This window comes from Tympanuchus pallidicinctus, unplaced genomic scaffold (genome assembly GCF_026119805.1).
Source record: "Tympanuchus pallidicinctus isolate F22 unplaced genomic scaffold, pur_lepc_1.0 scaffold3, whole genome shotgun sequence".
Taxonomy (NCBI): domain Eukaryota; kingdom Metazoa; phylum Chordata; class Aves; order Galliformes; family Phasianidae; genus Tympanuchus; species Tympanuchus pallidicinctus.
The window spans coordinates 80,142,935-80,156,784 of record NW_026294747.1 but is presented as its reverse complement, the minus strand read 5'-3'; the positions used below and the strand labels follow the sequence as shown (position 1 = coordinate 80,156,784).

General features: G+C 38.3%; 1 non-coding gene across 1 annotated transcript; it reads left to right on the top strand.

The window, feature by feature from the left end:
- The first annotated feature begins 795 nt into the window (after window positions 1–795).
- Window positions 796–869, top strand: TRNAN-GUU (transfer RNA asparagine (anticodon GUU)). Its single transcript has one exon. It is a non-coding gene; the product is annotated as a tRNA-Asn (tRNA).
- Window positions 870–13,850: the final 12,981 nt, after the last annotated feature.

Sequence of the window (13,850 nt, the reverse complement as noted above, 5' to 3'; positions counted from 1 at the left end):
GGGGTCTCACAAGAGCAGAGTAGAGGGGGACAATCACCTCCCTGTCCCTGCTGGTCGCCCCTCTTCTGATGGAGCCCAGGATACCATTTGCCTTCCTTGTTGCAAGAGCACACTGCTGGCTCATAATAAGCTTTTCATCCATCAGGACTTCCAGATCCTTCTATGCAGGGCTGCTCTCAAGGACCGCTCCTTTCAGTCTATCAGTCTAGTGTGTCAGTCTACTTCATTGTGTCAGAATGATGCAAAGATGACTTGGCAAGGCAAAGAGTCTGTCTTCCATTCTGTGTGTGTGGATGTGTGTGCACACGTACACATGTGTTTGTATTTCTACAAGAAATGGCCACTGGCATAGGGGCAATATAGCCACAGATATTAAATTTACTATTTTCAAAGTTTTCGAAGTAGGACAAACGTTTGGAACTGGTAACATGATCAAGAATCAATGTAATTTTCCAAAATCTTTTATTATTTATAAGCCATGTGTGCCCAACCTTAAAATAATTCTTTTAACAGGATTTACCTTTCATCTAGGAATCAAGGAGATAGCTGAAGAAAGTTTTGATTAAAAAACATCTTAAATATTTTCAGGCTGGCAATCAGTGTTTGATATCCAAAGCCACCTGCACAGTATTAGTAGCAATTAGAAATCTCACTGTAATTAGATCTCACTTGGGATGGAACATCAGGCAAAGTCATCTCTACTTCTGCTAATATTTATTGCTTCCATAAATAAGAATTTTATGAAGGATGCTCATTTTATCTGTTGCAGGATCACAAACTTATGTATTTGTGGGAGTCTCTGTGGTGCAATCGGTTAGCGCGTTCGGCTGTTAACCGAAAGGTTGGTGGTTCGAGCCCACCCAGGGACGAGCCACTCTTTCTGTGCTGCATCAAAAGAGAAGCGGCCAGCAGCATGAGGGAGGTGGGTGTCATTATCCCTCTCTACTCTGCTACAGTGAAGCCCTGCCTGGTTCTGCATCCAGGCCTAGGGTCTCCAGCACAAGAAAGATGTGGAACTTTTTTTTTGGAGAGAGTACAGAGAAGGGCCAAGATGATGATCCTTCTGCTGGAGCACATCTATACTGACAGGCTGAGGGAGCGGGGCTGGCTGAATCTGGAGAAAAGAAAGCTCCAGGGAGACTACATTATGGCCTTCTAATACTTAAAGGGAGCTTATAAGCAGGAGGGAAATTAACTTTTTACACAGGTAAATAGCGATAGGGCAAGGGGCAACAGTTTTAAAGAAGGGAAATTTAAATTAAATGTTAGGGGGATATTTTTCACTGAGAGAAAGATGAGGCACTAGAATTAGTTTCCCAGAGAGGTTGTGGACACCCATTCCTGAATATGTTCAAGGGTAGATATATGGTTCCCACACCTTTATGGATTTCTGTGTCATGTCAGGTGGTATGGAATAACACTGGGCCTAATTCAGGCCACCTGTCTTGGCTCTGCCTTGCCTCCCCCACTGCTGTGTTATAAAGTCAGTGGTGCTTCAGCTGCTCAGCATTAACCAAGATATCATTGTGATACTAATGGTGTACCAGCTGAAACCTGGATAATATTTCTTTTGTTGTGTTTATACAGCTTTGAAAGTCTGTATTATGGAATTTAAAAAATGTATGTACATCATTGATGAAGACCAGGTAATGTCATTTTGGTAGTGTTTTGCTCTTCTTTAAGGAAGCCTTGAATGAGAGTGTGTTAAGTGAATGTTTTGGTTTTCTTTTTTATTCTTGTTTCTTTTTCCTGATTGAATACTTTGAAAGTAGAGTCATCTGTGTGCCAATGTCAGCTGGTCTACTATACTGAGTAGGATTCAGAAAGTGATTCTCAGGGTGGATTTAAAAGTATTGCTCTCTTATGGAATAAACTGGGGTACTGTATTGTTTTGTTTCTAAAGCAGTTACTGTTCTGACTGTATGTGCTAATGTAAAATTTAGTGAGAAGTCTATTAACTTGTAATCTGATTTCTTTATTAATTTCTCTAATGCACTCAATAAAACCTTATGTAAGAACACAACTAGTGAGGAAGGAATTGCACAAAGTTCAGATTATTATTATTATTTTTTTTTAATGCCATAGTATCAGAGAATGATTCTTGTTTACAGAAACACTGGAAATGATTGTTTAAACTGCCTTACTTTGTTCTACCCTTGACATTCCTGAGAAATAGGGCAATGGGATTAGGACCATTTTGAGTCCTGCAATGAGATAATTATGAAACTGCCAGGCATAGGAAGTGGTGGTTTGCTTTTTGTAATGGGTATCCATAAAAGCATTATAGCCTTAAGATACTTCTAACTGGAGTTTTGCTTTTCACTTTGTGTGAAGGAGCTTGTCATGGCACACAGTCATGTTGCCCAGGGCTATGATAGCCCCCTGACTGTTGGTGGCAGTTCTAATTCAAGGAAAGAGTGGACAGACTGTTTTGTTAAGTTCTTCCAACTGCTCTGTGTGGCAGCTTTGTTCTTGATAATGCATGTAACTAAAGACCCAGCCTGCTCAGCAGCTTTTATAAGATTTCAGTAGGCATAATCACAATGATAAGCTATACCTTACCTGTCCCTAGAACTGTAGCTATTCCTGATATTTTGACTAAATTTGTTTGCTCAGGACAGTGCTGAGTGGCAGCTGCTGTAAACAGTGTTATGATTGAGGAACTATGGCACTCTACCATGCTTCAGGTGCAGCAGTAATAATACCTTTTCTGAAATAAAATCTTTTAAAATATCTTCTAGGAATTTGATGACTGCAAAGATGGACATAAAAAAAATTACAGAGTATCTCATGGAGAAGAGCAAATGGGAAATCTGCTCAGAAAACTTAGTTAGGAGTTGTAGCACAAATGCTAAGTCATGGCTTGAACCAGTGATTGAGCACCTGGGGGTAAGGCAGGACCAACCCAGGGGAGCTCAGGTGTATGCAGTGTATGGGAAGGGATGCAGCCAGAATCCACCCATTCCCAGATCTTGTTTAAGTGTTGGCAGTGGAGGCAAGGGTATCTTGCTGGAGATCTGTGTGTACTTAAGTCATTATGAAGGTGAGCAGTAGCTTTCTTTTATTTCTGTGCCCATAGCTGTTACCTTTGAGCAAATATTCTCTTGCTGTATCCTAGGACTTTGCTGCTCTGCTGTTATTGCTGCACTTTCCATCATGTTACAGGAATCTATTTAGAATAGAGTCAGATTTTTTTTTTTTCAGAATAAAAAATTAAAAATATTTTTTTTTCTATTGCATGTGCCTCCATGTCATTCTATAGTAATGCTATATGTAAGATGTTTCACTACAAAGTTTTTTTTTTTTTTAAGAACCAGCTATAGTTCTAGGCATACCACATATTTGATGGATGTATCTGACAGCATAACAATTTGTTTTGTTGTTAGCCTGAAGTTAATAATAAATCTGCTTGTTTAAGAAATACAGTAGTTGAAAACCTTGGTGCCAGTCACAGTATCACAGCACGCTTCTCATTGGAGAGAGGTGAAAGATGTATATGAGCTACAAACCATAGAGGCAGCTAGCATCCACAATTTTCTCTGGAGAGAAACAAGCAGGCAAGAAGTGGTAACACTTATTATTTATTGTCTTGAGAAATTCTTAACTTACCATCTGTGTCACCTTCTCTTTCACATTAATTTTTCTCATTTGATAGCATGGTGAATTTATATTGTCAGTTCCATACATGCATATTGCAGATCTTATGGTATCTTTTATCACTAGATCGATGCACGCTGTTGTATGATTAGGATTTGTCGTCTTATGCTTTCATTTTTATATCTGATTATATGTTGGCTTTTTATTATAGTGATTTTTATGCCTTCAATCCATTAGACATCTTAATATCCTTGGAGTTTACTAAACATTGTCCAAGCAAGTGTACTCAGAGGTTAACGTTTAAGTTGTATAATAATAGATAATTAAAGAATTCATGTGGTCCTATTCTTCATATATCCTCTCTTCTACTTTCTGTCTCTGTGAACTTGTGATTTGTTACTCATTTTGTATCATTAGTTTTCTGTTAAGTTACTTGTGTTTAAAGTATTTTAACCCATTTTCTATCTTATTATGCATTGCTTCTTAACACTGGTATGGTCTAGATATTATATAACTACTTAATATGTTGAGTTCTGAAGAAATAGTTCACTTGTCTGTAACTCCTCCTTAGAAAGGGAAGAAAATGGGGGTGAATAACTTATCATTAACTGTTCATATCTTTAAAGAGCGCATTCTCCCCTCTGCTTTTCCACAAATATTCCTTCAGCATTTTCTTGGAAAGGAGAAATGGAAATAAAAATGCTTGGGACTATTTCTTGATTGGTTCCATTCTATGAAACTTCAGAAGGCTATTCTGCAGCCTACTTCTTGAAGTTCTTGGGACACAAAATATACCCAAACTACTGCTGTCTTCAGGGAAACAAACCATCTTTTCTACCTATAACTGATGATTTGTGGAGGAAAGGAATTAAAATTTTGTCCTGTAGTTTAGCATTTAACCTTCTGGCTTTTTTTCATTTATTTTCTTTGCTTACAATGCTTTTTCCCTGGTGGGGGGAGAGGGGGGAAGAAAAGATTAAGGAGCAGAGAGCAGATTCTGTGTAGTTACACTCTGAGTTCCCATCCATCTCACCTATTGTAAAAATATTTAGTTGTCACAATGAAAGTTAGGCACAGGGACTTTATCTTCTCTTTGGTTTCTGGGCATGCATGATATACTAATGAGTATATCTAAGGCTAGGTTTTCTTAGCTCAAAAGTGCAAGCAAAAAAGTGATATTTTTTAATGTGTAGTAACATGGGAATTAAAGGAAGTTTAACTCAACATGTTTTATTCATAAAGAGTAGTGCTACTTGTACAAAAGTCACGTGCATAATGGCATGAGGAATAATGTGTTGGGGCTTGGCCCAGCTGGCTGCCAACCTCACACCAAGTTGTCTACCTCTCCGCCTTGCCTCAGCAGGCTTGAGGAAGGGAAAAAAATATGAAGAAATAGGGAGATCAATTACACCACAGTTATACCCCTTCTCTTCAGTGATACAACAAGCAGGGCAGGTGGCTGCAGTCAGGACAGTTCATTGCATAGCAGTTCATTGCTGCTACTGCTCCTTGTTCTCATCTGCTCCATCACAAGTCCATCGCAAGTTTGTGGTACAAAGGAACTGGGTTAGTGGGCAATGTTAGTGGTAGGTGGATAGTGGGACTAGACAGTCTTAGAGGTCTTCCTCCAACCTTAATTATTCTAAGTCTTCCATGGGCTTTGGTCCCTCCTGGAACAACTGCTTCATCACTGACCATCTCCTCTTCCTGTTTTCATTCTTTTGCTTTGAGTATTTTGTGCCTTTTCTTAAATAGGCTTTTGAAGTTGTGCCCCAGCTTGGCTGATGTACCAGCTGCATCCTGCAGTGGGGCTTGTGGAGCTGTATGAGATGTGGTGTCTGCTCAGGGCAGCCCCAGCCTCTCCTCGAGGAGGCTACACCTGTAGCCTCTCTGCTACCAGCAGACTGCCACCTATGCTCAATGCAGGTACACAGCGTGAATGTCTTCATTAAAGCTGGTAGCACTTGTGACGGTGACCCCTTTGGGAGGTATTACTGGGGACTTTCTGGGAGCAGTGAATGCTGGTAAGTAAAGACAAAGACCAGACAGATTTCCTAATTTTCCCAGTGCTGAAGGCAGAGAAAACGAAATGCTTGCTTTCCTCACGCTTTACATTTGCGAGCCAAATACAGCTGAAACAGTCCAGAACTGTACACGTAAGATTTAGTGTGGACTATTAGATGGAGGCTGCCATTCCTCTGTGATTACTGAATTTTCTATTTCATGCCTTTGTAGTTACGCTTGGAATCATTAAGCATGAAGCCTGCACAGCTTAGCCTGAAATGACTGTGTGCTGGAAGTAGTGTTGCTAATTGCTATTACTGTTGCTAATAGCTAAAGAAAGACTAGTAGGATCACAGGAGGAAGAAAAGAAATTTGGTATTTTAACCAGACTAATGCAGATTAAAACATAGCTAATAAGCCCCACGTGAAAAGCTTATATTTGAATTACAAGAAAATGACATTTCTAGAAATTAGTATTCCATTTAAAATCTTGTTTGTTCATCGCTTTATACAATGGGACCATGTTTTTAGGGTATTCATGATAGTAAAAATAAAAATATAATAAAATGTTTTTCATTTTTAAATAAGATTCTGAATGTTAAATTAATACAGGTTGCATCATTTAAAAAAAAAAATAAATAAATTGAAAAATGTTTCTCTTTTTTTTTTTTTTTTTTTTTTTGCATAACCTAAAATGAGATGGCTGAATTTGTAGATTTATTGCTCTTTTTGTCATGGAAGTAGAAGAATAAATTTGAGTTCTGATATTTTTTTTTTCTGTTTTTCTAATTTTATTAGCTTACCATAGAGTTCTTTGCGGTATGTAGCAAGATCTTCATTATTTTACGTCTGTGGTTTGTTGCTTATGAGGGAACATAGTGATAATTGGTAAACCCAATATTATTTACAGGATTTCTGGAGTGAAATCACTGGGAAGCAAACCACATGACATCTGGATGGTGGGAGGGATACTGTAGAACAGTAGAAGTAGCTGTTTATGAAACTTACTTTCAGAAATATTTTCTATTTTCAAAAAGATCATTTTGTACATTACCGAACATCTGTTTAGAACAGCCGGATAGATAACTTTCCTGTGAAGAAATATAGAAGAGTCAGCCCTCAAAATCCCTGAGGATCGACTCCCTGGAAACTTGAGACATGAACAGAACAAGGCCTCATAGAAATTAATGTTCCCAACAGCGTTCTGTTTCAAACCTCAAAATGCATTTCTCAGATCTTTCAGAATATTGTAATAAGAATCAATATAAAAGGACTTGAACTGCTAATTACTGCTTCATTCCAACTTGTCTTCTGTCTCTGCTAGGCTTTCAGAGCACATGCAAATATTTGCACATACATTTATTTTCTGGCATGCATGTATCTGAGAAATAAATGCATATCTTCATGTAATTGTATGAGGGTTGCTCCAAAAACAGTCTTTGCTATTTTGTTACATTGGCCCACAATATTGGAGACAGATGTTGTTACTATGGCAGTAGAGAATGAACCTTCCCACCAGTATTCCATTATGTTTTGTTGCTGTGTCACAGATGGCAGCAGAGGGGCAGGCTGAAGAAATGGCATCTCAAGTGAAAGCACTCATGAAGTAAAGATGCATCACTGAATTCCTCTCTATGGAAAAAATGATACTCGCTGACATTCATATGGCCCAAGAGAATTTTTCAAATGCTGAGGAAGACCTTTTGCAATTCTGTTGGCCATAGGATAGAATTGCAAACATTAGAAATAAACATGTAGAGAAAATATGAAAGGAGCTTACCAAAGCAAAAATATTCTCATGGCAAATTTCCTTTCTGAAAAAGGTGAAAGAGATAGGAAAGCTGCAATTTAAAAATAAATTGCAGTAGGGAAATTACAGTACACAGAAGAAAGCAGTGACTGGCTCAGGAGAAAAAGGAGTGTAGTCTTTGTTAGCAGTGAATTTGAGTTCATACCTTGATGTCTAGAATGTGCTATATCCTTAGATGATCAGTGTGAAATGCATTGTTCAACATACATGTATGTGGACAGAAACAGAGGTGTAAACTTTCTCTGCTGTAGACCTGGAAATGCAGTATTTGCATAACTGGGGTGAGATAAACTTTCCTCTGAGGGATTCTGTTAGTTCTGACTTGATGATGATACTATGGGTATGTGTTTTTTGGACCAAAACAGTCATATCTCAGATGAGAGCACAGCAGGGGACCTGCTTCTACCTACAAAATGCACTCAACTGATCTGTCTGATCAATGGAAGGTTAACAGGATGAAGAGTCTCCCCTGGTTCTTCCCTTATAATCCAGTAGTGTTTAGCTTGCGAAGCTGGGTTGATCCCACTGAACCTCATGCACGACTGAAATTGAGCATCATAGTATCCCATCTAGAAAGCCATCATTTTAGAATATGTCAGTTTCAATTAAAAGGATAAAAATGAAGGGTATCTCACTTTTTTTTTTTAAATTCTGACATTGTATTTATGTCTCTTCTGTGATTTATGCTAGTATCTTGATTAGTTTTACTCTTCTAGTGAGGGCTGCTCCAGGCAATCCAACTTTTAAGTATAGATTCACAGTACACACCAGGTAATAAGATAAATTACTTTAATTCTGCATTTAAAGAAAAAAATCTTTCTATTCTCACTGGGTATGCCCTGAACTCTAACTCTAACTTCAAACAAGTATTTATTATATTTTCTCGTTGCTTTTTAATGTAATTTTGATGTTAGAGATAAATCATGAGTTTGCTGTCGTTAGGAATGAAACTAAATGCTGTATCACTGCTGCTGGAATCTTCAAGGATAAATCAAAAGAACTCGGTGACAACATTATTCTGTCTTCTAAATTGCTGACATGCTATGTTTCTGATATGACCTGAAGTTAGATTTGTTAATGGAATTCTTGCAAAAGAGGAAAATTTCCCCATGTCATTTACGTATTAACTCAGATAATTTGCCCTGTGAGGTCACAATTTGTTCTTTCCAACATCAGGTAGTTCCAAAACGTGAGCTCAGTTCTTTGGTAGCCAAATTTATTCTGTGGATGTGACTGTTAAGAGCACCAAGTATTTTTCTAAATTTCTAAATAAATTCTAAGTATTTTTGCATTGCTTTGGTTCAGAAAGTCATTTTTTGCCTTTTTGTCCTCTGCAATGTGAGTCCTCATTCCAGATAAATTACTCTTTTCTAGAGAATAAATAGTGAAATTATTGTCGCTAAGGAAATGAATTAAAAAATTGGTAGTAGTTTCATGGAAAATGAGACAAGATTAGTTACCTTTAGTCTACCTGTGTTTGGGTAAGGCCAAGTAGAAGTCAACTATGGTTTTTGATCATCTTCAAACTGCCAACGTCCTTTTGATTGAAAGTTGATGCTGTAGGTGACGTTTTGTGTGTGTGCTTAATCAGTGAAGTCAGCAATAGAATATCAGACTTACATGCATGTCCCACATCTTTATGGGAGAACCTGCTCAAAGTTTTACTTTCCAGGAAAGTTTCCATCAGTTGAGATACTGAGAAAATTCTGGTGTGGGATGCTCCTGACAGAAATGCTTGGATATTAATGGTAAAGATACTTCTGTTTCTAACACTGAAATTTAAGTACTCTGTTTTGGGATAAGGCCTCCAAATCATTCCTCCATGAGTATGAAGGACTGTGAGTTTAAAATATATTCTGTTGCTTCTCTTAAGATTTTTTTAGCTTTCAAAAGCTACAGAAGAGTAAAAAAAGAGTTCCTAAGTGAATTCTGTTGTTGGTATGTTGCTGTAAAGAACCTGCCTTAACTTGCAGAATAGGTACAATGAACTAGTTTGTTATTTAGAAAAGAAAATGGGGGCATGGCATTTCATTATTTTAGAATGGATGTGTTGTTACCTAGAATTGCTTTGATTAATGAGGAAATACAAGATTAATCTGCTATAACAATTACACTATAAGTACTAGAGTGAACTTCACATAAGAGATTTATGAAGCTGATAAGAATCTGTCACGCTGGTTAATGTATTAAGATCTAGGGAATGAAGTTAAGATGTCCTTTTTACAGTGTTCTGCATTTGATTTTTTGATTTGTACATTGTTTCTGTTTTGTAGTCAGATCTCTCTTCATCTTTCCCTTATCCTTCACCCAGGCTTGATCCAGAGTCTTCCCATGCTATGTCCGTCCATGCATCTCTCATTGTGGACCCCATTATGCTCAACATTTCTTTCTTGATCTTTCTTAATCTCAGCTGTTTCTTTTGTGAGATCCCTTCCTTCCCTATTGCTGATTCTCTTCCTTTGTACTGAAGAGTCACAAGGGCTCTATAACTGTAGACCTTTTCATGGTTAAATCTGATTCTTACTTCATTAGCATCAGAAGTTGGAAGGATTGCATTCTTCCAAGAGCAAAGCTTCTGTGATAGCTTATGAGGCAAAGCTGAAGCTTTGGAGAATTAAGAAACTTCACTGAGGCAGAACTGATCATGCTTTAGATGCTTCAGTTATCAGTGCATAGGCCAGGAAGAAGACCTGAAAATGTGTCACTTGTTAGTTACCTCGAAGTTAATAGGAACTGGCTTTTTAGGGGAAATGGACAGTGTGGGCACTGTAAACTTCACGTGTAGCAATAGCTGAAGCAGGTGTAAGCCCCAACTGTGGGTGGTTTGGAGGTGCCCTGCTGATTGAGTAACCATCTGGAAAAGGTAAAGTGCTGTTTGCCTTTAGATTTGGAGACCTATACATCTGATTTATTTCTTTTAAGCAGACATGCAGGAGGAGTGTTATACGCTATGCATGCTAAGCTATTCCTGTGTTTCTGCATAGAAACAGATGTTGAGAATACATTTTTTGCAGAGGATTTTGCTGTTTTCCTCCTGATGTACCATAGAATTGTCCTGGGTATTTTTTTTTTTTTTCCAAAATCAGAGATTTCTGTGTAAACTGATGTCTTCTCTTAAAAAAACAAAACAAAAAAAACCACAAACAGTAATAATAACCTAAAATCATTTTCATGATTTGTAAGAGAAACAAGATTGCTATGTTTAAAATAAAATAGAGAAACATTTAAAATCTTATGCTTTTCACTGAGATTTGGCATAATCTTATTTTCACTGTTTTTACACAGTGCACTATAATATTCCATCTAACAACTGGCTATTTTGGACACATTTTCTGCTGTGATTTTTTTCTTTTGAAGCAGAGGATATAATTACTCTGTTACAGAATGGAAAAGGTAAGTGGAGAAGTCAATGTTAGATTCATTGTTTACTGATGTGTATCATACAGTCAAATACTTGCCTGCTTTGCTGGAATTTGCACTGCTTTTTCTGTAAACAGTGAAATGCATTTACTAAGTATATAAGACAGGCAAGATTTGACCTGCTGTGAAATAAGTATCAATACTGAGACACAAAAATGTTCAGCCACAAAACGGATTTATGATGTCATCTTGCAGTACTGTGCAAGAATGGTTTAATCTAAAAACTAGCACTGTCATAGCATACTAGAAATTCATATATTCTTAAGTATGTATATTGCTGTGAACTTAAGAGATGTGTGCAAGTGGCTAGTTATTATCAATAACCAGAGAGTTATTGCACAGAATTCGCTGATGTATGCTACAGAACCAAAATAACAAAAACCCCACAAAACCAACCAGTGACACAGCAGTGCCTGAGGTATGAGTTGCAACTCTTAGGATGCTATCAAGAGCTGGAATTTTTCTGTGAGCCACAGGTTCCTGGGTAGAAGAAACATGGAAGTGGGAAAAAGCCCACTTTTTTCTTTAGATAAGGGGCTAAGGAGGAAAAAACTGACTTGCTGAAATTAAACAGCAGGTGATAAGAGAATTAGGAGAAAAAGTACAGCAGAAGGAAAAAATTAAAATACATGTGGAAAAAAAACAAAGAACAAAAATCCCACCCAAACCGCAACAAGACAACACTAAGACAGTAGTAGAAAGAGGAGTCTAAGGAGAAATGAGGCCAGTATACAGAAGGCTATGTGAAAGGATGAGAACAGAAGGGAGAGAGATCTGAAGACAGAAGGCAGAGCAGAAGGGAAAGGACTGAGGATTCATACCGCTGTCAGAAGGAGGCAAATCTGTGCGACTGATATTTTTCTTTCCAGGACAAGAAAAGAAGGCGATGGACTGAACGTTAAGACAAAGGTACAAAACAAATTTTAAAGCAGGCTGCAAGGGAATTTGGCTACTGAAAGACTGTAAAGCTGTTTTTACTGGGCTCATAAAAGTGCTGCTCTCCCCATGTGTTTTTGTCTAAATATCTCACAGCAGAAGGGCTATTTCCAGTGAAACGTTTGCTGACTATTTTGAAGAGCTACTACAGCATTTCAGTATGTCATCTTTCCTATACATCAGAGCCTTCCTGGGTGGTGAGTCTGGCTCACACAATGTTTGTCTGCTGCTAAGTTAGCTGAGCTATCACTGAACCACTTTTGATGATTCCTGATACACAGCCTGGACTCCTTGTGTTTAAAAAGAAAAGTGCTCACTTCCTTCACTGTTTTATTTGTGCCAAGCTTTTGGCCTTAACCCCTTCTGTGCCATGATGAGAAGTAGCAGGTTTGTACACAACAGGTCTGTGTCAGGAGCCTCAGAAAGCGTAATACCTGTTGACCAGAAATCTAATAGAGAGAGGACTGCATTTATATCGAGGTTTTATTTCAGAGTCCAATTCTGAATCATTTCTCCTGCTGATCCCCTGCTGTGTGTGTTGGCTTGGTTCATGAAGAGGTTTTGTTTTGCATGAACTTTTTGGGGAAAACTACCAGAGCTTCACTGCAAGAGAGAGCTGAAATGTCCTCCGGCCTCTTCTGGATGTATGTGGATACCTATGTCCCTTGAATATCTGTGAACTGAAAAATGAGAAAGTGCAGTACAGGTCACCAAAATGAAACACACAGTTTGCAGAAGAGTTTTTGAATACCATGTGAATGAAGGAACTTGTGCAAGATACTTGCTTATGGAAACATTACTGTATCCTTCTTTCTTTTTTCATCGATTAGTAAAGTGAATCGTGTCCAGTATGGGGAATTGAGTTTCAAGAGGCTGGTAGAGCATAGATTTTTTTTCCAAATCCAGTGAATGAGAGACTGCATTTCTCAGAACAGTTCCAGACTTTGATTGCAGTTACTTGAGGAGTAAACACCTGTGTGTGTGTGTGTGTAGCAGGTGACTGACACCATGACAGCTAAAAGCAGTCACAGATACTAGGTGACTGCAGCACCATATGGTTTTCATGTGGAATTCAACCTTCCAATGGAACTTTTTCCTTGCCCTCTAATTAATCTGTATCTATTAATTATTAATTAATCTCCATCTACAGTGGAGTAGAAGACTGTCCAGGGTAGGTGGCCCTATTAATGGCCCTATTGTTCCTTTTTTATTCTATTCCAGAGCTGTTCCTGCTTCATAATCTACAGCATTTTCTGTATACGGGGGTAACCTCAATACGGAGCATTTGGACTATCAGGCTCTAGCTGCTGCTGTGCTTTGTTAAGGGATTTGATTCTAAATGTTAGTGTCCTTTTCCTTTTCCCAAAAGGCAGTTCCCACATGTCTCTGGTCAGGGCAAACCATCTCTTATTATACCACTTGGACACTGCTCCCATGTCTGGTTACTGAAGTGCTAGACTGGCGTTTGCCAAATACAATATAGTATCTTTGAAAGATCATGTAATATTCTCTTTTCAGTGTTTTATGTGTTCTCTGTGGCTATTAAATGCATCTCTGTAGCTTTTTTTCATTCCTATTTAATACTAGGTTGCGCTATCACAGCCTTTCCTTGGATTTGTGATAATTTTACCTTCAAGACCCTTCAAAGATATTTCACAGTTTTCAACATCTTCTTTCATAAGATATTCACTTTGGGCTTGCTTGCTTGCTTTCTAAATAAACCAAATTCTAAATCTGGATGTCTGTCTGTCTTGTCCTTCTCTGTGTGACTCTGAGGAGCAGCTGAGGGAGCTGGGATTTTTTTTCCTCCTCTGGAGAAGAGGAGGCCCAGGGGTGACCTTATTGCTCCCTGTAGCTGCTGCAGCGAGGTGGGGGTTTGGCCTCTTCTCCCAGGTAACAGTGATAGATGAGAGGGAATGGCCTTAAGTTGTGCCAGGGGAGATTCAGGTTGGATATTAGGAGAAGCTTAATCTTTGGAAGAGTGGACAAGTACTGAAATGGGCTGTGGAGGAGTCATTGTCCCTAGAGGTGTTCAAGAAATGGATAGATGAAGCACTGGGGGACATGGTTTAATAGACAGTAT